The sequence below is a fragment of the Convolutriloba macropyga genome, chromosome 8 (assembly GCF_964194025.1).
Source record: "Convolutriloba macropyga chromosome 8, txConMacr16.3, whole genome shotgun sequence".
NCBI classification, from domain to species: domain Eukaryota; kingdom Metazoa; phylum Xenacoelomorpha; order Acoela; family Convolutidae; genus Convolutriloba; species Convolutriloba macropyga.
In genome coordinates this window covers 59,408,891-59,435,970 of record NC_134475.1, presented here as the reverse complement: position 1 = coordinate 59,435,970, position 27,080 = coordinate 59,408,891, and the positions used below count along the sequence as shown (strand labels likewise).

The 27,080-nt window shown below is 36.6% G+C and overlaps 1 long non-coding RNA gene across 1 annotated transcript in view; it reads left to right on the top strand.

The window, feature by feature from the left end:
* The window catches only part of LOC142344227 (uncharacterized), a 46,894-nt gene extending 26,830 nt beyond the window's left edge, over positions 1-20,064 (top strand). Inside the window, exon 5 of the long non-coding RNA XR_012759254.1 lies at positions 19,771-20,064. This is a non-coding gene — a long non-coding RNA (uncharacterized LOC142344227). The remainder of the gene's footprint in view (positions 1-19,770) is intronic.
* The last annotated feature ends 7,016 nt before the right edge of the window (positions 20,065-27,080 follow it).

Below are 27,080 nucleotides of genomic sequence, written 5' to 3'. Positions count from 1 at the left end.
TTTTTTTTGAGCTCAAAAACTGATGTCTCGCAAAACATTAGGCGGATTCAATCAACCGGAGACCACTGTTGGACGGTCGCAGATCATTTTCTGGACACAGAAAATGACAATTTAAACTTAGAAACATGTGTTTCAGCATTTGTCCGTATTTCAACTCTAACAATCGCAACCAAAAACCAATTTTAAAGTGATATTTGGTTACTGAGTTAAACAACTTAAACATGCTGCTTAAATATGCGGATTAGATATGCTGCTTATAAAGGAGAACAGTTTTACTTAATAGGCGAAAAGAGCAACTTTCTTACTGGACAAGCTAAACCTGAAAGGCTTGCACTTTTGAAGAAATACACATGGTGGAGCTAACACACCAATTGTTATTCGATTGGAACAAATCCTTATCAATTTCAAAATATGCGGTACTTGAAAAAAGAACTTCAGAAATAAATCGTACAAAAATGAATAATTCTCAAAAAGGACATTGAATTGACTCAAATCTCAATTTGGATCACAAAAATAGATTACTGTCAAAACATTAGGTGGATATGACCTACCGGAGAATACTGTCGGAGAATTGAAGATCAACTTCTGTTCAAAAAATGAGAATTTTAACTTATAATTTTGTGTTTCAGCATTTTTTTTATTTTAACTCCTATTAGCGCAACCAAAAACAGCTTTGAAAGTCGATTTACGATTATTGACTGAAAAAATTTAAGCACATGGTGCTCATGAAAGCAAACAATTTTTTAAAACTAATTTAAGAAGCCCAGAAAATAACCAATTCTGTCAAAATCTACCAAAAAAAACTGACTGAAAAAAAAAATTTATTGACCATTTGTGGACACCCAGAGGCAACTACAAGCATCACATGAAAAAAAACAAAGAAGATGTTTTAAACAAAAACGTAGCCAGAAATTGATTTTCTGGAATTAAAAGTCATGCAATCTTCAACAGTAAGCCGAAAATTGCTAGAAAATTGGTTGTAATAAAACCAAAAGTGAACAATTCCCAAAAAGATATATTAAAATGGACTCGCATCTCAGTTTTGTGCGAAAAATTGATTGCGCGCAAAAAATTAGGCAATGATTATCTATCGGAAGGTCAATTTCTGTATACTGAAATTGACAACTTAATCTTAGAAACTTATGCTTCAGTTTTTATTCCTGTATTTTAACCTTAAAAATCGCAAACAAATACAACTTCCAAAGACCATTTTTGATTATTATGTCACACGTACATATGTTGTGAACGCTCAGATGTAACCACAAGCATCACATGAGAAATGAAAAGATGGTTTTTCAACGGAAATTTAGCAGTATATTGATTTTTTGGCTTTAATAGTCACATAAACTTCAACAAAAACACGGAAAATGCAAGAAGGATGGAGGTAATCAATCCAAATTTGATCAATTCTCAAAAAGATACATACAGATTCAAAACTCATTTCTGAGCCTACAAAAACCAGTAAGCGATGACCTACCAGAAACTACTTTCCGGCGATTGAAAAGGTCATTTTCTGTTCACAGAATGTGGTAACTTAAACTTTCTTTATTTTAACTTCAATTTTCTTTTTTTAATCTCAATAATCAGAACCAAAAACAGCTTCCAAAGCCAATTTTTGATTATTGAGTAAAAGGACACGATCATATTCTGCTTATGATTGCCAACAGTTTAATTTATTGGCCAAAAAATCCTCAGAAATACCAAATTTTGTCCAAATCTACGAAAAAGTGGTTAAAAAATTAAATCTCTGACAACTTGTGGATGCCCTCAAGCGTCACACGATTGAATAAAAGATGCTTTTCTTCAGAAACTCAGCGGGAAATTTATTTTGTGGTCAAATTAACAACTCCTGCCACCTGATTTCATATTTGAAACGTTTTTGACCGGAAACTACCCCCTTGGCAGAAACTGGAACTGCGCATCTGGGCCTAAAATCCTTGGTTTCCGTGGAACAAAGCACCCGTTCTGCATGACATCTGGATGACATTGATACAGTTTTTTTTCTATCGTTTTGCTTTGTTTTCCTACGACCTACCATAGGCTGTTGGTTTTGTATTAAACCCATCTACAGTTATTCTTGATGTCATTTTTTTGGCCCTACTAATAGCATATATGAAAGACGTTTTCTAAAGGATTATCTGGCTTTGGAAATTTTTACAGACACTTAACTTAGGTCTCCAGACAACATTGTCGGTCAAAGAGTATTAGATTTAAGGTTAGTTTTGTTTATTTGTCTCACACACTTATATCGAAATTCTAAGGTGAGCAAATGTGACAGGTGACCGAAAACCACTTGTAGGGTCAATCGGCAGAAGGCCCATAAATTTGTAATCCCAACTGTTGGAATATTTGTCAGACCAAGTACGAGTAACATTTGGGACGCGTTTTTGGCTCTCAAAACGGATTGATTTAGTGAAATATTAAGGAAATCGGTAGTCGACTTCCTATAGGTGAATCCAATTGTCCTAAGAAGCTGTTCAGATCAAATGGCATCATAGTAAATTACTATTCGATTTGTTTTTATTTTATTTGGTGTCATTTAGAGTCATGTTGTAGCGGCTGGCAGGTTCTGTAGCGTGTGATTAAAATGTGTTAACAGGAATTGACAAGACGGATTCTGTTAAATACATTTTCTGACCCTGTCAATGTGTTGCCTGTCTCTAGAATTCTAAAGTTTTTTAGTTCGGTTGAATACCAGCAAACAGAAAATGAAAAATTTATATAAATTCGAAAAATGTGCTAAAATGGTTTCTGTGTTTTGGCTCTGTGGATGTTTTGTATTTAACAGTCCAATTGGCGATACGTCTGAGAGTTTTATAGCGTTCGAAGTGTTTCAGTCGTCAATGGCAGATACCTTTCTGTTAGAGGAACTATGTAATAACCGTTCTAACTAATTTTTATTGTCACAGACAGGATTTTTCTCAAAAAATTTCAACAACAACATAATTTGCTTAAAGGACCAAAATAATTCGCTGAAACTCAATTTATGATGCACCCAAGTACCAAAAGTTTGTTGATAAAATCACATATGCCTAGTTATGTGTCACTGAGTGAGTGTAGAAAAGTCAGATCAATTAGTTTTTTCTGTTGTCAGCCTCCCAATTTTTTGTTTTAGTAATCATTGAACTGTTTTTTATAACCATATATGGTAAAATCGCTTGATTCGTTGAATCACTCGTCTCGTGCGTCTCTCGAATTCTCTCACTCGGTCGCTTTTTGTTTTGATGTTATGGTTTCATGTTGAAATCAGAAGTTTTGATTGAGTTTTGAAAAAAGTATTAGCTTCACTTTAGTCTTAGTATTGGTAGGTAAACGCTTTGATTTTTGCTCAAGATAGCAAAAAAGGTCGTTTAGCTATTCGTACTAAGATTTCCATTTACCTCACATTGCTAAAAAGGTCTAAAATATATATGGATTGGTAGAACTTTTTTGTCTTCATCTTAAAGGGATCTTCATTCCTCACAAGGTACTTTAGTAGTAAAGGAAACTGACTAGAACCTCAACGGGGGGGGGGGGGGGGGGGACGGACAATTTTTGCAATGCACATCTACAACGGGGTGGGACACTTAATAGGTTGCAAAAATTGTCCCCCTCCTTTTTTGACCAAAAATGGAAAACTTTTCGGTTGATTTTAACTTTGTTCAATTTGTTTACAAGCTTGACCCAGTTTTTGTTACGACTAACTGTTTGCTGCGGGGTCTGTTTGCTGCGGGGTCTGTTTGTTTGTTTAGAACAGTGATATAAATTAAGCACTGCTATTGCTAGCATTGCGATTACATGTTTTGTGTATGATAAAAGTATTCAGATCCAGTTTTTTGATATTTGAGAATTTACCGCTAATGGGCGTCGACACTTGCAAAAATTTTTGAAAAATGGGGTCGAAAAATTTTTTGCGTTTTTTCGGCTTTAATCAATGTAAAAATGTGTGAAACATGTTTTTTGAGTAAAAAAAATCGTCGGAAAAATTTTTTTCAAATTTTGAAATTTTTGCCCTATAGGAAAATGGGGTCAAAAATTTTTTTTTTGTGTTTTTTGGTTTGAATCAATGCAAATAATTGTGAAACATGTTTTGTGAGTGATAAAAGTGGTCAGAAAAGAGTTTATTGGAAATCGAATTTTTGTCCTATAGGAGAAATATAGGAGAACTTTTTTGAGAAATAGGTTCCAAAATCTTTGTTGATTTTTTGTCTCTATTAGATGTGATACGGTGTTAATCATGTTTTGTGCATCAACCACACCCCAACCAACACGCCCAACCCACCAACACACACCCGACCACACCCCAACCAACACGCCCAACCCACCAACACCCAACCACACCCCAACCAACACGCCCAACCCACCAACACCCAACCACACCCCAACCAACACGCCCAACCCACCAACACCCAACCACACCCCCAACCAACACGTCCCACCCACCAACACACATGCCCAACCCACACGCCAAGCCAACACACACACACACACACACACACACACACACACACACACGAGCCACGCACCTAAACCAACCACACTCAAACACAACCCCCAAACGCACACAAACACGCGCCACCCACCTACACCAACCACACCCAAACACAACCTCCGATTTAAGTAAAATATTTCAACTGCAGTACATATATGCATACAAAAAAAAATCTATAAATTCACGTAAAAAGGTTGAGCAGGAGATAGTTTTGATCTACCGACCTCTGGGTTATGGGCCCAGCGCGCTCCCCCTGCGCCATCCTGCTTTAAATATATATATATATATATATATATATATATATATACATAAACACTCATATATAGCAACTTGCATACATCATACAAAACTGCATATATGCATATTCAACATGCTTACACATATACATCATACATACATACATACATAAATACATACATACATACATACATACATACACAATGATAAAAAACCCAGAGTTGTACAAGAAAACAAGTTTTTACCTAAGTATGTACACAATTATGGTCATAATCACTTATGTCCATAAATGCATACATAAATTGGTGAAAACAACAGTAAAACAACTAACCTGTTAGTAGATGTATAAAATCATTAATGATATGTCAATTGGAGAGTCATCAGATCATGCCCAAACATGTTCAGGGTCACAAAACTTTCCAAAATAAATTGACCAATCGGAGTGCTTGATTTATTATTCAAGTTGACAACCAATCAGAATTGAAAGATTTATAAACAAAAACTCTAAGCGCTCACGTTCAGTAAACAGTAAATAATGAACACAATAGGAACAAAAGACATCAAGCTCATTCATGAGAAAGTTTTATCACTGAGAGGTAACATAAATTATACACACATATCTTATCGACAATTATATTTCGTAGCTGCTTGTTCTTTGTTAGATCCAGAAGTTGACGGAGAAATAGCACTTAAATTTAGACCCTATGGTGGTTTCATTGGAATTGATAATTCAAGACTAGATCCTTTATTGAAACGGAGCAAAGTGCTACGACTTCATGCTGCATTACATGACGCCGCTGGAGTTATAAGAGATTGCCGAAACAAAGGCCCTGGATATGTTTACGCTTTCCGTTACTCACCAGTAAAAAATTGTTTTTTTGGACACCTGACAGGAATATTATTCATTCTATCAGTGAAAATTTTTCATTCACAATTGTTTCGTGAATTGGAGTGCTAGAAAATTTTGGCAGCAAAACCACAAATAATATTGTCTTCGATCTCGAAGGTTTCAAACTCAAGTCACTTGGATTCATTATAAAAGAACTCAGTTTGTGTTCCAGTTACAAAGATACAATATTTTTCAAACCGCCGCTTAAATTCGCTGATTTACCCACACACGATAGACAAACTGTTGTTTGGCTGACCAATAACCTACACGGTCTTTATTGGGACGAAGGTGATATACCTTACTGTGATTTGAAAACAATCTGTCTGAGTTTCAGTTTCCGATTCACACGAAAAAATTTTTTTGCCAAAGGCATTGAAAAGTGTGAGCTCCTCAGTAAGCTTTTACAAAAAACTGTTTATAATCTGGAAGATCTAAATTGTCCCGAATCTCAGAGATAATATCAGAAGAACAAGTTCCTTCCTGTTATCATCATTCAAACTTTCGTTCAACAAACGATCAATTATCAAATCACTGTGCGGAACGTAAAGCAAGAATATTTTCACAGTGGACACAAAGTGATGCACAGAGAAGACACGGCCACCTTAACAACTTATCTGTCAGACAACTTGAAGATATTCACTTGCTTGACTCCACTTGACCATCAGCCGATTATAATATTCAACAGAGTTCAGGATCTCTCTCCACCAATACAGAATAATTTCTCAAGTGATATAACAAAAAATCTATCGCATTGTCTACTTATCTATGACGATTCATGTGAAGAAATCTTCAACGATAAAGAATTTGTAAAAATAGCTACCTCAGGACGTCATCGCAAATTACATGTTATATACGTCAAGCATAATTTGTTCCATCAAAGCAAATGGTCCAGAACCATTGATCTGAATACAACACACATAATATTATTCAGGTCGCTTCGTGACATTCAACAAATTGAATATCTTGGAAAACAGTTGAATTGTCTCCAACTGATAAAAGAAGCATACAAACTAGCAACTGCGGAGCCCTTTGGACATTTGATGATTGATCTCGACCCAAAAACCAGTCAGGGTTTACGTTTTTCATCGCAACTAATTGGACCGGATCCTTCTATTTTTTACATTTCGTCCCCTGAAGCAGTCATTACAACAATTACAAATGAAAAAGAAACATTTGCTTATGCTCAAGCAATGGGCAAATAAGAGGAATGAGAACACGGCTCAAATAGAAATATTACATCAGGGCGATTTCATTTGGTTCTTGAGTGACTGTGTGACGAACGTACTCTCTGGAGTTGTACCAATCAATAAAGTTGAATTAAAAAAATTCGAGAAACCACTACGTAAACTTGCAGACAGGCGAGTTGAAAAAAGTGAGAGAATTAAAATTTTTCGATCAGACTCTGGAATTCGTCTAATTAAACTGATTGCGTTACCTTGTATTGCTTTCTGGAGCAAAATGCACACTGAAGAGTTTGTGCTAATTCCTCGTCAAATGTATGCGAATGAACAACCTCAATTTGCTCAACTTCTCAACAATAAACATGTCCGAGAGAAAGCAAAACAAATATCACTGTTGCAAAGAAGCAAGTCTCCACCAGCACCTTCTACCACGCAACAAGACACGCAACAGCAGACCAATAAAATTTTGGAGAATATCAAAGACGAGTTGAATGAGACTAGAGATGACAAAATTGATACAAAAATTTCAACTGAAATCAGGGAGCGAGTTTTGAGAGATATTAAACACCTTGACAGAAAAAAGTTTGAAAAAGCGAGCATAATATTGGAAAAAATAGAAGAGTCAGAATCTCTATCGCTTGATCAGACATCAAGACTAATGGTTAATAAGTCAAGCACGGGAATTCTTGTCGCAGATTTTCTTTACGATCTACAACTAACATCATCTAAGCTTTCACTTGAACATTACAAAGTTCTGACCTTTCTAGATATCAGTTCACAATTAACTTGTAATACATACGCAAAAGAATTTCTTGCCTTATCACTAAACGAAAAGTTACAGTTGTTTGAGGATGAACCAGAAAACTAAGAATCAGGAGTCTCGAGAACAGAAGAATCAAAAGCTTCTGGCGACGATGAAGGAAGCTTTGAAGATGCAAAAGACGAAATCCAACCGGCTAGCTCGTGGACAAATTACTTCCTCTCACGTTAAACGATTGAACAAATTATACACAAAAGGTAGTGCAGGTTTTGGTAGCATAGCTAATTTGAAGAAAGCCAGTGGTTTACCAAGATCCAAAGTGGTTCAATACCTTCAGTCGAAAGCCCCATACACAAAATACAGACAATTCAGAAAAACTTGTCCGAGACTAAAAGCTGTTGCATACAGAATAAACGAAATCTGGTCTGTCGATGTGGCGTATATGGATAAAATTGCCCAACACAACAACGGAGTCAAATATTTTCTGGTGGCTGTTGATGTTTTATCGCGATACCTTAGAGTGCAACCAATGAAGGCTTTATATGCAAAAGACGCTGTTGAAGCGTTCAATAAAATGATCAAACAGAAAAAACCAGAAAGAGTTTGGACAGACAAGGGATCCGAGTTTAAAGGTGAATTCAAAAAATTTTGTGAAAAGAAGGAGAATCATTTATATACAACCGAAAACGAAACCAAGTCGGCATTTGCTGAGAGGAATATTCGATAGCTCAAAAACATTAATCACAAATACCTGGAGGAAAATTGGACTTGGACTTATATTAAGCAATTGCCCCAGTTTGTAAATACTGTAAACAGTCGTGTTAATCGTGTTACCCAACTTGCGCCTAATAAAACTTTCAAAAAACATGAACCATTTCTAATATCCCTAGCAATTAGCACAAAAAAGTACAAGCCAAAATACGAAGAAGGAGACCTGGTTCGGATTGCAAAGCCAGACAAAACATTTAGGAAAGGTTATAAACAAAATTACACAGAGGAAGTCTTCACAGTATTCAAGGTTGCCAACCTTAGTCCACCAACATACAACCTTATAGACGCAAACAACGTTATAATTTAAGGTAAATTTTATGAACCAGAATTAGTCCAAGTGAACGTCCTTCCTGTCGCAGACTAAACATGAGTATTAATAAAGAATTTACTATTGTTTTGATATCGAATGCATCAATGGGAATTTTTACCAATAATACTATGGCCAAGTTTCGAAATCAACTCGCCCAACCACTACAGTTAGATGGAGATTGGCAAGTTGCTCTTGCTTCAATATCATTTCCATCAAACATCAACAATATAAACTCAGCTGAAATAGTTGCATATGTCAGTTCTGTCGCTGAACTTGATGCTTCACATAACCGCACTGGACAACTTCGAAGAATTCGCAAAGGTATATACAACAGTTCAGAAGAGCTTCTGGAAGAAATTTTTCGAATCGCTCAATTGAAAAACTTTGACTATGATTTTGACACTGTAACGCAAAAGTTAGTTTTGAAATTTGGGCCTAACGAAGGTTTGTCATTTGAAGATGAAGAAGTCCCCAGTATTCTTGGTTTTAAAGGAATAAGAGATATTTCGAATCCTGGTTTTATTCACATTGGTTACAAGTCAGAGAAAGCAGGCAACACTTTGAACAGACATGTTGGAGATTTTCCAGTTGATATCACTTGCGGATCACAGCTAATATTTGTATACATTGATATAATTGAACATCAAAACGTTGGTGATGTGAGAGCTCCGGTAATAAAAATCATTGAGTCTGAAAGACGTTTGAGAAACGGTAGCATAAACACAGTGACACCCATACACCATAAGTCTTACACAAATTTGGATTACAAGCCAATATTATCAAACAATATTCAGAACATCCAGGTAGAGTTGAGAAACGAAACTGGAAAACTAATTCCTTTTACTGGTACCGGCAAAGTTATAGTCAGTTTAAAATTTCAAAAGGTTTTTTGAAATGGAGGCATACTACAGCAATCAAGCATCTCACTCAATGCCGCATTTTTCCGGACACTACAGACAAAGAGGCAGCGGTTTTGGAGCCCTTGCTGAAGGTATTGGAAGAGTTGCTCTGCCATTAGCACACAAATTTCTCTGGCCCGCAGCAAAAAAGATTGGTCGTGATTTATTGGTTCAGGGGGCACCGGAGTTAGTAGAAGTTGCAACCAAAAGAAAGTCAGCAAAACAAGCACTGAAAAGTACAGTAGCAAAAACAGCTCGCAAACAAATAGGTGGATCTCTTCAATCACGTATTGCATCAGGCCGTAACATAATTAGACGAAAAAGACGACAATACACGAGACCTCGTTCAAACCAAAAACAAAAAACCTCAACCAGAAGAATCATTTCTCGAAAACACCGTCCGAAAAGGAGTCGTCTGGATTTTTTCTCGCGAGTGAAAAATGCGAACTAATATTGTGATACCATCTGAAGCCACTCACAGTTCTTTAGACTTATTTGAAAAACCACCTTTGCTGGTAACATTTGATCAATCATTCGAGCAAAAAACAGGACCGCTTTATTCGCCTTCAGGATCATCATTGGAATTTGAAGTTGTTGGTGATCGCAACAATTTTATTGACTTGCAAAAAATTTACCTGGAGATCAATTGTCGAATACTTCAAACAGATGGAACGGATTTGCGCTACACAGCTGGCGACGCTAATAACAGTGATCTTCCATATTTTGCTAATAATATCCTTCATTCACTTTTCGCCGACTGTACTGTTTCTGCAAATGGTATCAAAATTTCAACAGCTAATGGACACTATGCACACAAAAGTTTCATAGAAACTGAATTCTATCATGGGACAGACGCAAAGAAAACATGGCTGAAATGTCAGGGTTACGAGTATGAAGAAAACCCCGGCACTATTCCAGCAGCAATATCAGATATAAGAAAAAGAACAGTGCGACAATCCGCACGCATAACATTATATGGAAAATTGGCGGTTGATTTCTTTTCATGTGAGAAACATTTGGTTAGTGGAGTTACGTTACGCATTTCAATGAGAAGATCTCAAGATGACTTTGCCGTCATCAGCGAAGACGCAGCGAAACACTACAAGGTTAAAATAGATGAGGCTAATTTATTTATCAGGAAGATGACGGTGTCAGATAATGTTGTAGGTGCAATTGAGAAGACATTATTGAAAACTCCGGCAATTTACCGATACAATGAAGTAATTACCAAAACATTTTTGTCTACAACAGGCCAACAAAGCTGAAAACATGAGGATATTTTCACTAAAGAGCCAATCAGAAGAGTCATTGTTGCATTATGCGTTGGTACAGCATTCATCGGTACCAACACCGCTAATCCATTCCATTATCAAAAATTTGGTTTAAGAGAGTTAACCATTTATCGAAATGGTTTTGCCACGGCTGGAACTCCAATGTCAACAACTGACAAGAAGAGGTTGTACTACAATTCAATGAGTGCATTAGCTTATGTAGAAAATGGCCATGGAATACCTCTGAGTGAGTTCGCAAACCATTATATAATGGTATTTGATCTGACCAGCACTCAAGAGTCAACTCATGACTTTATTCATCCAGAGCTCACAAATTCATCATTGTCTGTCGAGCTCAAGTTCGATGCAGCGTTAGCTCATAATGTTGAAATATTTTTTCTTGGGGAAAAAGCATCTACTATCTACATTGACTCTGCAAGAAACGCATCTAAAAACGCTCTTCCCATGATCACATACTAATGGACGAAGACCAAATTCATCTTCAAGTGAAAAAATGTAAACACCTCAAATTCAAATTCAGAGGGGTTTATGCCGCTGATAATTTTCCTCTGAATTTGCAGACCAACACATTTATTATTGTTAATGCATCACGATCCAACTCTATTGGAACCCACTGGGTAGTGCTAGCTAAACGATATGCATGCCCAATAATATATTTTGCGGATCCATTGGCTCTACCATTGACTACCTACAAGGATATTTTCAACCGTTTACAACAGTGTGAAGACTTGGAGATAATGATGGATATCATGGATCATAGAAGAGACATTCAGTCTCCATTGCAATCCTCAGACTCCCAGCTTTGTGGTTTATTTTGCATATATGTTGTTCATTATTTTTATAGTGAGAAATTTCTATTCATACCTGATGTAAATGAATTAGAGTTGCTAGCTTTTGTAAAACATATGAAGTAAAAGTTAATTTACTTTTGAAACAATAACAACATTTTTTTGAGTATCAATTTTTACAAAATTGAAAGGTTATGAAAGAGTTTGAGGATTCTCGCACAAAAATCCCATGGCCACTAAGCAGAATATCCATTATCTGATAAAGAGTTGAGGAGTGTTCACCTAGCATAAGCTGGCAAAATCGTTTTATAGTTACATCAGGGACTGTAGAAGAACGTTTGTTGGCCGTAAAAGTACTAATAGAATTCGCTGTTGCCTCACTCAAAGGTGCTGGAAGTTGTTTCTGGTTCTTGGTAACTGAAGAAGAAGTTGATTTTGAAAGGTACTCAACAGCAACATGTAGTCGTGAAATTATTGCACCGCGTTTAACAAAGTCTTTTTGCGTAGGCTGAATAAGTAATTTGAAACAGTTAACGAGACACGGTATCACCGCAGGTACATAAAGAGAATCGAATAAATTATTATCCTGCGAACCAAATTCATACATAACATGATAATGATTGGAGCACAATGTACAACCTTCGATAACTGTAGCAGATGAATGATAACCATATGCATAATTTCCAATTGTTGTGTGTTCAAGTTTTGGTTCCGTCTCACAAATATTGTACTTGAAACGTTTTTGAAATTTCTTGAAATATTCGGGACTGTTCTCATACATTGCCTCAACCATAACGAACGAAAAAGAAAAAGCTAATGAACTAACTATGAAAGCATAAACAATGACAGGAAGCAAAAGTAATAAGAGAAATTATTCCGATTCCTCATTGACTGTTACAGATGTTTTTGGTATCTTCTTTTGGCGCTGAGTCGGTGTTTTGCCAGCCCGTTTTGCTGGACGCTTCGAGTCATCAGTTGAATCCGGTTTTAGAAGTGAGTCGATCAAGCCAACTGGTTGATCAAGCATTTGTTCTAGTTTTTCTATGTTCTGACATATCAACCGAAACTCTGGCGCCGAAAGTGTAATTTTTTGATTGAAATCCCAGTCGACCTGTTCACTATCACGTTTGAACAATTTCAAGGATAAATAGGTGCCAGTGGTATGATAATTCTTAACAGCAGCCCTAACAAGCCGTTTTTTTTATTGAGCGAGAGATCCAAATGAAAGTCACTGTACTCAGCATCCTTCGACAAAACATTACCCATAATGTTGCATATATTGAGACAAACTGTATCAAAGTAATCTGATATGATGAATGACTAATAAGTTACTGTTTATTGGAATGTAAACAATTTCAAACCCCACGCCAACATGTCTAGACAAGATAACAGCTGAGCAAACAAACCCAACCACCCTAGCGTGTAAACAAATTTATACTCCTCTATATCAGCTATGACGTTTATACGAAATATGAAATTCAAAAGATCGGAAAAAATATACCCTGCTGATTCAAGACCCATTCAATGTCACAATTGTCCAAGGCAATTTAAAAATTTCCATTCACTAATGCAACATCGCCGGGCCAAGCATTATAAAGGCCATAGCGGAAAACAGTTTTACAAGTCCCAACCTTTAAATCTAAAAACTGACAAATTTTCATTAGCAATGGATAAATTAGCTCGCCTCCTCGAGTCTATTTATATTTCCCGAGAGCACCCCAATTCAACTTAGATCAATATGACATAATTCTATTTATAGACATGACGGAATAATGATGAAATGATTAAGTCAAATAAACAAATTGGTCTGCAACAATTTTTTCAATCTTTCCGCCATTGTTCTCTCTTGTTGATCAATATAAGTTTTGTGCAAAATTCTTTAGTTCTTTGGCTCCTTATTACATTACTGCAAGTCTTTTGTTACTTAACCTTCTTCTAGAATTTGCTTTCATCCTGCTTTTCCATTCAGTTCCATACCATATAAAAACAAGTTTTCATTTCTCTTGTTCTCAGAATTGGTTTTAGACTCTGCTGTTAAGTCTTTATAAAAATTTCCTTCGAAAGAAAACTGTTTGCTTTGTTACCGCTTAAATCCGGAAAATCAGTAAAAACATCTCAATTGTTTATCCATCACCTGCAATATGGCTGCTGAGTATTTAGAAATTGCAAAAACAAGTGAGCGAGGTACTAGAACCCTTGTGCGAATGTGTCACAACTTCAAAAATATTGTCCTTGTGAAGGAAAGCTTTGATGACAAGACTCAATTATGGCACACAAGAAACAGCTTTATTGTTCCAGTTAATTACATTGAACCAATACTTGAATACACAAAACAAAACGATTTATTTCATCTTACAAAAACGCCAGAAAAATCACCAAGACAAGAAGAGTCTCCATATGCTCATCGATATTATGGATGTATTACTCCCATTCAAACAAAAAAGCAGGATGTCAAAAAATTGACAAAGCGAACAAGAAAACTTTTTGCAGACTACGATCATGAGTGCATTGAAATTTGGGAAAATCAACTAGGACAGCTAGAAGAAGTTGAGCAGATATCAGATTTTTGGAGTTTCGATCAATCTCAATCGCCTAGTGACATGAAAACTCCGGAAAAAAGTCTCCCTTTACTTTCCAATAACTTTTCGGATGACGTTAGCATCGAGGAAACTCCTCCGTTAAATCAGTGTTACGCTCCAGTCAAGAAGGTGATCAAGTTATCTCGGCTCTAAACAAAACAAACTTTCGTCAAACTCATTGTACATTTTGAACTTTTTATTTTTGGCTGATTACTGTGTTTCAACGTATGAACTTTGTGTTTACTTCTTTAAACTAGTTCTTAATTTAATTTTCACTAATGATTCATCTCAGCATCAAACATAGCATGAATGTTTGGAAGAAGGAAATAAGCGTTGCAGAAAAATTCAGACATTGAACAAACAAGTGGATGAAAGATTGTATTAAACAAATAAACAAAAGTAAAAAGGGTAGAATTAAAACCAGCTGAAGCTTGGGTATTTTCATATCATGACAAAAAATCAGTAAACAATTTTCAGCAGATACTAGTACGCGATACTAGTGATAAAACAAAACTGGGGTAAACAAATAACCCCGCAGACTGACCAACCTGCACTGAGCAAAGAAAAAGCAGGAAAGCAGGTAAACAGTTGAATCTCTGTTATTGGCACAACGGTCTGCGAGACTAGAGGCCCACTGTTTGCTCAGAAGTAATTTTCAGTTGCAAATGTAAACAAAACGTTTGCCGAGCAGTAGCTTTCAGTTGCAAAAGTAAATAAACAATACGCGCACTCTGATTGGGTTAGAGAGCTGTGAAAATGTGTGATAACCCAATACTAGATTTTGTCATTTGCTTTTTGCCTTAACTTTACAAACACACGACAACTATTTTCTTTAGCTTCTGATTCAAATATCTAAAATCTTTTGAAAAGTCAGGCATTGTCCCAAAACTTTTAGCCTTTGGCTAGTTTTCTTTCCTTGTTCCACAAACGTTTAAGTTTGAACTAAAGAAAATGAATAGTGTCAATTGTCATCAAATCTGTCATCTAACGCTCTCGAATAAGCGCAGCCTAAGCAGACATATGAAAACTGTATCGCAACCGGAAAAAGATTCGACGAAAACGCCTGAAAAGCAGCTTCCCTTACTGTCGAATAATTTTTCTGATGAAGAAGAGACTCCACCTCTAAGCAATTGTTATGCTCCATCAAAGAAGGTAATCAAACTGTCTCGCCTATAAAAAAATATTACTTGCTCTACATTCTGTTGTTTTAATGTTTTTTTAATTTTGTATCGGTTTAAAATTAATTATTTCTCATGTATGCTTTTCATTGATCAAGTTCGAACATGATCTTTAACCAATTACGAGAAAGCGATGACAGCAAACTTTTTAAAATACACATCACGATAACTTTGCTAGCCAACACAAATTGTTTCAAGTAAACATTTGATTTGACTTTTGTTGGAAATTCTTTTAATCTGGCAATCAATAATTTATCAATAAGATTCTTTTTTCTTTAACAATAAGGTTTTCAAATAGCGGAAATACTATGTTGATTAAACAAACGCTAAAATTTATTGCTTTATCTCTTGTCTAATTAACAATAATTTGGCAAACATGAGAACCGTTTTATTATTGACATAAGAGTCTTAGCAACAATTTTAGTTTCGTTGTGTATGCAGAGCAAAGAAAACTGAGTCGATAAACAAATTGTAAACAAAACCACTTTCCAAAAGAATGACTCAACAGGAAATTGTAAATTGTGCTATACACAATTTTGCATTTGCCTTTTGCGTATTCACTCGTATTAGTTTGTTTTAATTTCCTCAATTTCGGCTTGCTTTAAAACATAAAATTAGAAACTTTTACTCTAACATATTATACGTTGTTTTAATGTCCTGCGCATTTTACTGACCAAACACGACTCAAAACGGCTGACGGCACTAGCGGATTTTTTTTTATATCACAACTCAATTTAATTTTGAAACTAAGGAATATCAATGAGTACCGAAACTTGTACTATTTGCAACAAAAAACTTTCAGACAACCGTAGTCTCAGACGTCACAAACAAACAGTCCATAAACAGTACAAAGAAAATAATTCCTTTGTATGCCATGCATGCGGTTATGAAAGAAGTGGGGTTATTGAAATGGAAAATCACATGAGAGAAAAGCATCTCTCATTCAGACCCCGATATTGTCTTTATTGCAATAAACTTTTTGTTGGTGACTCTTCCTATGTGCAACACATGAATAAAGTTCATGGCTTACGAATATGGAACTCGGACGCAAAAATTGACACATCAGGTGAAATTTTTGCCACTGAGAATGCTTTTGGTGGTGTTCTTAAAATATATGACATTTCGGTGGACAATAATGATATTGATTTGCTCAGCTTCATGCGCGGTAAACAAAACGAAATTGACAATGTCATTCGATTGAACACCCAAACTCAACCACAAAAAGTTCATTTCTGTGCAACTGTAGAGCTTACAAAACCAGTGGATGAAGAAACTTCACAAGCTGCAGTTGAACATATAACAATCTTTGCAAATTCGAAAGCGCAAAGGGTCGAGTTTCCTGGATTAAATAACAAATGTTTCTCTGAAATGACCGAGCAAATGATAATAGCGTTGAACAATTTTTCATCACATGGTAGCGGTTGGTCGATAAACCAAATCAAAAAGGTTGAAATGCGGCTTACGAAAACGAAACAAATCCGAGCATCCTCGAAGTAAATTTTGCTACCGAGTATTCAAAAACACCAAGACAAGAAATGGTTTTGTCACAGAAAAATTACGATCATCACAGTAAAGAATCACTAAAATTGCAAAAGTGGCTCAGGAAACGAATAACGGAAGACAAACATATACAAATTTGTTGAAATACTCAAGGTTTAGCAAACACAATAACAAAGAATTACTCTAATTTTGACTTATGTTTCGTTATGTATTGACACTAATTGAAAACCAAGCCTTCGCTTTATTCTTTTTTCATGAGGAAGAGTATGGGGTGCAAACTTGCAGTTATTATTTGGTATATGAAAGTGCATACGCACAAAATTTGCATAAAGATGCTGAAATATTTTACTTAATGACATCTCATTGGCTCTGCCATTTAAAAACAAAAATTAGAGCTCTGATGTGTTCACGTTTATTTGCGAAACACACAAACTTATGAACAAGATTGAGCATGATATATAAAAGTTTATATATTCATATCTTTCAGTTATCAAGGAAGCAATTTATCTCAACCTGCAAGGTTGGTTCGTTCATGTTATTCCTCTTGGTTTTTTGCATATTTTTGTGCATATGTACTTTCATTTATCTAGAATATGACAGTGCTTATTCAATTATTTTGCTTGATATGCAGTGATGGGTATGGCGTGTGGGTTGAAGCTTGGTTGGGTGTTTGTGTGTGTGTGTGTGTTGGCTTGGCGTGTGGGTTGGGCATGTGTGTTGGTGGGTTGGACGTGTTGGTTGGGGTGTGGTTGGGTGTTGGTGGGTTGGGCGTGTTGGTTGGGGTGTGGTCGGGTGTTGGTGGGTTGGGCGTGTTGGTTGGGGTGTGGTTGGGTGTTGGTGGGTTGGGCGTGTTGGTTGGGGTTTGGTTGATGCACAAAACATGATTAACACCGTATCACATCTAATAGAGACAAAATTTCAACAAAGATTTTGGAACCTATTTCTCAAAAAATTTCTTGTCCTCAAAAAAGTTCTTGTCCTCCTATAGGACAAAATTTCGATTTCCAATAAAATCTTTTCTGAACACTTTTATCACTCACAAAACATGTTTCACAACTATTTGCATTGATTCAAAGCAAAAAACACAAAAAAAAATTTTTGACCCCATTTTTGTCCCCCCTATAGGGCAAAAATTTCAAAATTTGAAAAAATTTTTTCCGACAACTTTTTTTACTCAAAAAACGTGTTTCACACATTTTTACACTGATTAAAGCCGAAAAAACGCAAAAAAATTTTTCGACCCCATTTTTCAAAAATTTTTACAAGTTCTGATCTCCTATAGGGCAAAAATTTCAAAATTTGAAAAAATTTTTTCCGACAACTTTTTTTACTCAAAAAACATGTTTCACACATTTTTACATTGATTAAAGCCGAAAAAATGCAAAAAAATTTTTCGACCCCATTTTAAAAATTTGTACAAGTTCTGATCTCCTATAGGGCAAAAATTTCAAAATTTGAAAAAATTTTTTCCGACAACTTTTTTTTACTCAAAAAACAAGTTTCACACATTTTTACATTGATTAAAGGCGAAAAAACGCAAAAAAAATTTTGGACCCCGTTTTTCAAAAATTTTTGCAAGTGTCGACGCCCATTAGCGGTAAATTCTCAAATATCAAAAATTTGGATCTGAATACTTTTATCATACACAAAACATGTAATCGCAATGCTAGCAATAGCAGTGCTTAATTTATATCACTGTTCTAAACAAACAAACAGACCCCGCAGCAAACAGACCCCGCAGCAAACAGTTAGTCGTAACAAAAACTGGGTCAAGCTTGTAAACAAATTGAACAAAGTTAAAATCAACCGAAAAGTTTTCCATTTTCGGTCAAAGGGGGGGGGACAATTTTTGCAATCTATAAAATTTTTGGAAGTGTCCCACCCCCGTAGTAGACGGGCGTTCCAAAAATTGTCCAAGCAATAGCAGTGCTTAATTTATATCACTGTTCTAAACAAACAAACAGACCCCGCAGCAAACAGTTAGTCGTAACAAAAACTGGGTCAAGCTTGTAAACAAATTGAACAAAGTTAAAATCAACCGAAAAGTTTTCCATTTTTGGTCAAAAAAGGAGGGGGACAATTTTTGCAACCTATAAAGTGTCCCACCTCGTTGTAGATGTGCATTGCAAAAATTGTCCGTCCCCCCCCCCCCCTTGAGGTTAGTCACTTTCCTTTACTACTTACTTTTTCGTTTTGTGAACGCACGAAAGTCTGAACATATGTCAGTTTGAACGCAGGATAGTCTGATAATTAATGCAAAATTTTCGTGCGTTCAAATTGCCTGTGTCCAGACTTTCTTGCGTTCAAAAGTGTAAAATTAAAATATTTCCAACTTTATTCCGGAGTTTTTTTAAACCGCCGGAAAAAAGGTAGAAAAGGGGTGTAATTGTAAATAGCATCTTTGAGGGAACTTCGAAAACTTCCTATGACTTATAACTTGGCTACGAAAACCTGGCATTTTTTGCAGGGCGCAGTTTAAAGCCGTATCAATCTTTCCCTATACCTAAAATTAATGACCGATTACTTAAATCTAACTGATTAAAAATTAATTTACCGAAAACTTTTTCTTATCCTATTCAAACTATTTTTAACAGCTTTAGATACGATAGTGAGCTCTAAAATTGTGTAGGGTCGAATAGGGCGTTTTTCAAAATAGGGTGAACATAGGGACTAATGCGGCGAATAGGGCGTCTTTCGAAATAGGGAGAATATAGGGACTAACGCGGCGAAAAGCGCGTCCTTCAAAAGTTTTACCGCGTGTAATAACTAACATATTTTACAACGTCTCGAAGCATTATCTGATAAATGTTGATAATTGAACCTTGCCAAATTTGTCTGATGCTACCATAAAAGTTTATAAGATTACCTGGAATTCGGTGCAAAAAAAATTGGGCTCCAGAATTGAACTGTTTCAGCTCGCATCTCAAATTGTGAACAACAAACACTAGATAGGAATTAAATACAGTTTTCACACGCAAGCATTAGAGAAGTGTTGCCTTGTATTTGACAATAGCAAATGTGAGTCATCAGTTGGTGACTTTTGTTGGTTGAATCGAAGTTTGTGCTAATGACTGTCTCGTCTTTAACCCACCAGAGTCTATATTGAACAAGGGCAGGCTTGACACGACAACCATGAACTAAGGCAACCAATGATAAGTTTCTACATACTGATATGAATAACTATGTAAATTTGCTCAAGAAAAAAACTATTTTCATACGAAGCATTCAAAATTTTCCAGTCCTAGTCCAGAAGATTGAGCAAAATTGACGTGAGAAATGTTTGGTATTTTTGCTTTGCCACGTAAGAAATCGTCGCTATGTCCAGTTTGAATCGTAAGCAATCTTCGGTATCTTCACTCGGTTTCAGTGTGTTGGGTTTCATTGACTAGGTTTGATCGGTTATAAAAGTAAGAAGTTGTTGGTATCTGGTTTTGTTTGGAGAGATTTAGGGCGCGGTTTTCACTGTTTGCTCGGATTCAATTCTCCTGTAGTTGTTTATTTGGAGCTCCGCTGTCCAGTCCCAGGCCGAGATGAGAAAAGAGGAGGTAAACACCGCTAAAAATACTAGAAATTCTCAAAAAATGGTTCTCTAAATCAACTTGAGATAATTTTCTTACAAACGTTCAGCCAATTAATAATTGAATAAACTTGACTTGAAGCTTAGTTCTAAGTATTTTTACTTTTGAACACCGTATTTTGCTTCTAATAAAAATTTTGACTTCCAAATAAATAAAACAAATATTTCTTACGTTTGAAACCGAACTTACCGAAGATTTTTTTTACCTTTATAAACTATCGTACCGTTAATTTCTTACATTTCAGAACTGAACAAACCGACGGTACCCAAAAAAACGCAAGGGTTTTGTCGTTTTCATCTAATTAAAACTAAATCTTTCGACAATTATTTTTGTACAAAATTTCAGGAATAGGGAAATAAATTCACATTTGTTGTTTTTAATTTTATTTGTTAATTTGCTTGAATGCCATTTTTAATTGCTCTCAAACGAAGTTTGTAGCAATTATATTAGTCCTGTGGGTCTCTTTTTATGCGATTTTCCACTTGACCGATTTTTCGTCTGACGCTTTTGACTTTTTGTCCTCAAAAATGGGATAAACAGGTAGCGCCCAGCGGGCATTAAGTGCTCTTAGAGCCTTTCAGCGCGCTAATTTTGAGTTGTAAATGCATCCATTTCATTAATACAATCTTTTCATAATTTTTAATTTCGGGAAAATATTTCAACTTTCTCATTTTTTTTCGCCAGTGTTTCACAGCTCAAACTGTTTTGGAGACTTATGCTTATACTTATGGTGTGAAGGGTGGTTCTAAGAGGTTGAGACACCCCCCTGTTGACCTCCCACTATTGTCTCCACCCCCACCGCGCTGTTGCCCCGCACTTTTGCATTGAAAAAGCAGGAACAAGGAGTTTGGGTACGATAGTGATAGCAGTCGAGAAGCCAGTTGGGAGAAGTCGAATTTCTGTAGAGCCAAAACATTTTGCTACACTTTATGGCTAATTTTACCCAAATTAATCGCATTAAAGCACCCTGTAAATTTTGTTGCTACAATCTGACTTGTAAAGATAACAATTGTTAAGAGTTATATGATATAGTGGTTGAGGAGGCACAGGCCGGTAGAGTCACAGAGAGAGTGTTCTCATGTCACGGTGTCCAGACCATATTGAGCTCTGATCAGTGCATCTTTGAGCGCACATCTGTGCATCGTGCGCTCAAATTACAAGTTCTGGAAAAGTTTTAGAGCGCACTTTGGTCTGCAGAATAGTCTGGAATTTGGTAGATTAGAAGTCAGTTCATCTGTATGGTCTGTTCGGAGGTGGATTCCAGCGCAAAATAGTCTGATGAATGGCGGTTTTGAACGCACACTATTCCATCACGCGCAAGATAGTTGAATAGAAGAGGTATTCAAGCGACGATACAAACGCACAAACCAGGTTTTCACTGCTGTCCAAGTCTCTATTGAAAGGCATGTTGATTATGAGAGGCCGAATTATTAGCCGAAAATTCTGTCCCCCCCCAGCTTAGTGAGCATAAATCTTTTATGACCCCCAGGTGCACGTGCTATATTCTTACATAGTAATGTGCTATATAACAACATATAATTTAACTGGGGGTCATAAAAAACACTGGGGGGGGGCGAAACAGAATAGATCCAAATATATGAACTATTAATGCTAGCAAATGAGATCACTGAAAGCAATATTATACAGTAAGTCAACTTTTTTCATGTAATTCTGATCAAGTGCAAATTTATAATTCCATGCGCACTTTAGTCTGGACAATGGTCTGGACTTGTCTGATCAGTTGTCATTTTTTCTGTTTTGTCATTTTTGTGACCAGAGAAGGTTCTAATTATGTCTGGGACGTTCTGGTCAGGAGCAATTTTCCCCTGGACCTCAAAAGGGGTTGTATACCATAAGCTTTATTGTAACATCGGAATTTCTTTGAACGTTGATAAATGTTTGATTTCAGCGCCCAAATATGTGTTCAAGTGCGAGTTTGATCATAGAGAGTTCTCTTCGTTGCAAATAGTTTTGAAACGGTGAACAGACAAAACAGTCCCAGACAAAACAGTCCCAAATAGCAAAATATTCCCAGACAAAACAGTCCCATACAAAACAGTCCCAAGAAAACAGACAAAACAGTCCCAGGCAAAATAGTCCCAAGAAAACAGACAAAACAGTCCCAGACAAAATAGTCCCAAGAAAACAGACAAAACAGTCCCAGACAAAATAGTCCCAAGAAAACAGACAAAACGGTCCCAGACAAAATAGTCCCAGGAAAACAGACAAAACAGTCCCAGAAAAAATAGTCCCAGGAAAACAGACAAAACAGTCCCAGACAAAATAGTCCCAGGAAAACAGACAAAACAGTCCCAGACAAAATAGTCCCAGGAAAACAGACAAAAAAGTCCCAGACAAAATAGTCCCAGGAAAACAGACAAAACAGTCCCAGACAAAATAGTCCCAGGACAACAGACAAAACAGTCCCAGACAAAACAGTCCCAGGAAAACAGACAAAACAGTCCCAGACAAAATAGTCCCAAGAAAACAGACAAAACAGTCCCAGTCAAAATAGTCCCAAGAAAACAGACAAAACAGTCCCAGACAAAATAGTCCCAAGAAAACAGACAAAACAGTCCCAGACAAAATAGTCCCAGGAAAACAGACAAAACAGTCCCAGACAAAATAGTCCCAGGAAAACAGACAAAACAGTCCCAGACAAAATAGTCCCAGGAAAACAGACAAAACAGTCCCAGACAAAATAGTCCCAGGAAAACAGACAAAACAGTCCCAGACAAAATAGTCCCAGGAAAACAGACAAAACAGTCCCAGACAAAATAGTCCCAGGAAAACAGACAAAACAGTCCCAGACAAAACAGTCCCAGGAAAACAGACAAAACAGTCCCAGACAAAATAGTCCCAGGAAAACAGACAAAACAGTCCCAGACAAAATAGTCCCAGGAAAACAGACAAAACAGTCCCAGACAAAATAGTCCCGGGAAAACAGACAAAACAGTCCCAGACAAAATAGTCCCAGGAAAACAGACAAAACAGTCCCATACAAAACAATCCCAGGAAAACAGACAAAACAGTCCCAGGAAAACAGACAAAACAGTCCCAGGCAAAATAGTCCCAGGAAAACAGACAAAACAGTCCCAGACAAAATAGTCCCAGGAAAACAGACAAAACAGTCCCAGACAAAATAGTCCCAGGAAAACAGACAAAACAGTCCCAGACAAAATAGTCCCAGGAAAACAGACAAAACAGTCCCAGACAAAATAGTCCCAGGAAAACAGACAAAACAGTCCCAGACAAAACAGTTCCAGGAAAACAGACAAAACAGTCCCAGACAAAATAGTCCCAGGAAAACAGACAAAACAGTCCCAGACAAAATAGTCCCAGGAGAACAGACAAAACAGTCCCAGACAAAATAGTCCCAGGAAAACAGACAAAACAGTCCCAGACAAAATAGTCCCGGGAAAACAGACAAAACAGTCCCAGACAAAATAGACCCAGGAAAACAGACAAAACAGTCCCATACAAAACAGTCCCAGGAAAACAGACAAAACAGTCCCAGGCAAAATAGTCCCAGGAAAACAGACAAAACAGTCCCAGACAAAATAGTCCAAGGAAAACAGACAAAACAGTCCCAGGCAAAATAGTCCCAGGAAAACAGACAAAACAGTCCCAGACAAAATAGTCCCAGGAAAACAGACAAAACAGTCCCAGACAAAATAGTCCCAGGAAAACAGACAAAACAGTCCCATACAAAACAGTCCCAGGAAAACAGACAAAACAGTCCCAGGCAAAATAGTCCCAAGAAAACAGACAAAACAGTCCCAGACAAAATAGTCCCAGGAAAACAGACAAAACAGTCCCAGACAAAATAGTCCCAGGAAAACAGACAAAACAGTCCCAGACAAAATAGTCCCAGGAAAACAGACAAAACAGTTCCAGACAAAATAGTCCCAGGAAAACAGACAACACAGTCCCAGACAAAATAGTCCCAGGAAAACAGACAAAACAGTCCCAGACAAAATAGTCCCAGGAAAACAGACAAAACAGTCCCATACAAAACAGTCCTAGGAAAACAGACAAAACAGACCAATACAAAACAGTCCCAGGAAAACAGACAAAACAGTCCCAGGCAAAATAGTCCCAAGAAAACAGACAAAACAGTCCCAGACAAAATAGTCCCAGGAAAACAGACAAAACAGTCCCAGACAAAATAGTCCCAGGAAAACAGACAAAACAGTCCCAGACAAAATAGTCCCAGGAAAACAGACAAAACAGTCCCATACAAAACAGTCCCAGGAAAACAGACAAAACAGTCCCAGGCAAAATAGTCCCAAGAAAACAGACAAAACAGTCCCAGACAAAATAGTCCCAGGAAAACAGACAAAACAGTCCCAGACAAAATAGTCCGAACTAAAGTCAGAGTCAAACATGTGCACATCAATTAAGAAAGGAACCCCTTAAGGCATTCATATGATTGTATTTCTTTGAACAAAAATTAAGTTGATTACAACAAAATTTTTGACAAATAATGTATTTTTAAACAAGTTTTCGGTTTAGTCCTAATTCAAATCAATTAAAAACAGTGCATTCAGAAGCTTAACTTATAGATTATGTGTGTTAATTGTTTGTAGATTATATTTACAATTGCTTCAATATTTTATTTCGGACTGTTTTGTCTGGGACAGTTTTGTCTGGGACTGTTTTGTCTGGGACTGTTTTGTCTGGGACTGTTTTGTCTGGGACAATTTTGTATGGGACTGTTTTGTCTGGGAATATTTTGCAATTTGGGACTGTTTTGTCTGGGACTGTTTTGTCTGGGACTGTTTTGTCTGGGACTGTTTTGTCTGGGACTGTTTTGTCTGGCACTGTTTTGTCTGGGACTGTTTTGTCTGGGACTGTTTTGTCTGGGACTGTTTTGTCTGGGACTGTTTTGTCCGGACACGTTTTGAAACAATTGAGTTAGAATTTTGACGGCATTTGATTTGAAATCACAATTGAATTGTAGTTATTTAGAATGAGAAAAGATTTTACGCTATCGAGTTTTATTTTTATTATTTTAGCTAATGGATTTCTCATTACGAGTTTCTGACTGGCATTGGCAACTGGCAAACTTAAAATTTAAGTAGAATTGCAAGCCTGAGGAAACGGCGAAAACGCAAGTGTTTCTCTTGAATTAGCTCCGAAAAAAGTTCAATCAGATCAATGATTTCAGTTATGATCTAGCCATAGGCTAACACTGGTAGGTTTTATTTAAGAAAAACTAATATTGCATCAATCAATCCCCGACAGCAAAAGGTAAAAATTCCAGGTGTTTTTTTCAATAATAGTTTCTTAAGAAATATTGTTATCTACGATTGGCGCATTTAAATATTTCAGTTTTTACTTTCCACGATGATTTGTAGTTGCTTTTCAGCAGCCTTCATCCCCATATCACTCTGATTTGTTTTCAAAGTACATGCGAGCAACCATCTTATTTTCCTTTTATGTTAATAATTGCTCATATGTGGTAAGAGTCCAAGCAAAATCGTAGTTAATAGGAACATCGTCAAAAAGAGCCGGGAAATCATCCGAAAATAGTTGGAAAATTGTTTAAATTTAGTAGAAAAATTGTCCAAAAAAGCCGGGAAATTGTCCAAAAAATAGTCAGAAAATCGTGAAAAAAAGCCTGGAAATCGTCCAAAAATAGTCTGAAATTTGTCTAGTCGGAAAATCGTCCAAAAAATCCGAGAAATTGTCGAAAAATAGTCAGAAAATTGTCCAAAAATAGTTAAAAAATCGTGAAAAAAGCCTGGAAATTGTGCAAAAACAGTCGGAAAATCGTCCAAAAATAGTAGGAAAGTCGTCAACAAAAGCCAGGAAATCAACCATAAATAGTCAGAAAACTAGCAAGCACTGCGTAGTTTCACCCATGGATCAATGCTGGGCCCATGCTGGGTACCAGATGTATGCTTCTGTTTTTGCTGATACCTGAGAAGACTCAACTGAAATTAACTGAGGGTAGAATGGGCTCCTGTCTTATTTGATAGTGTGGCACCACCATTGCGGAACTATGCCCATTTTCTTCCCATTTTGGGCCATCACGACCCGTGATTCATTCCGAGACTGACTCCGATTATAACCTGCAATTGGATCGCTGTTCTGGATTATGGGGCCCCGGAACAGCATGGGTACTTTAATTTCAATTTTGTCTTTGATTTCACTGGAGAAATCTGAGCCCCGAGTACTGTTCTGTTTTGTTTTGTCTAACTCAATTTAAATGATTGTATTGTGTTCTTAGGTAGTTGTATGACACCAGCCTTAACCCTACGCAGCGCAAAAATTGGTCTGTTGAGAGCTGGGACCCTCAACCTCCGGCGAAATAGCTCATCTTGAAAGGTTCCAGGTCCCATCATAGTAGTAATATTTATTATCTTGTAATTAATTAAAACTCATTTGTACAAAATCTGTCTTAGTTTTTTACAACAATTTTTCATATGTATATAACAGTTAACAAAAATTATTTCACTTAAGTGTGACTTGATGTATATTTCTCATTATCCTGATTAATAAAGAAGTTTTGGGATTGAAACATATACCGATAGATATAAAAAGGGGCCTTTCCCATTATAGCCATCCCCCCTAGCTTAATGGTCAGATAACTTTTAGCCCCGGTCTGGACAGAACTTCAAAACCCAGCTGAAAAACGATTT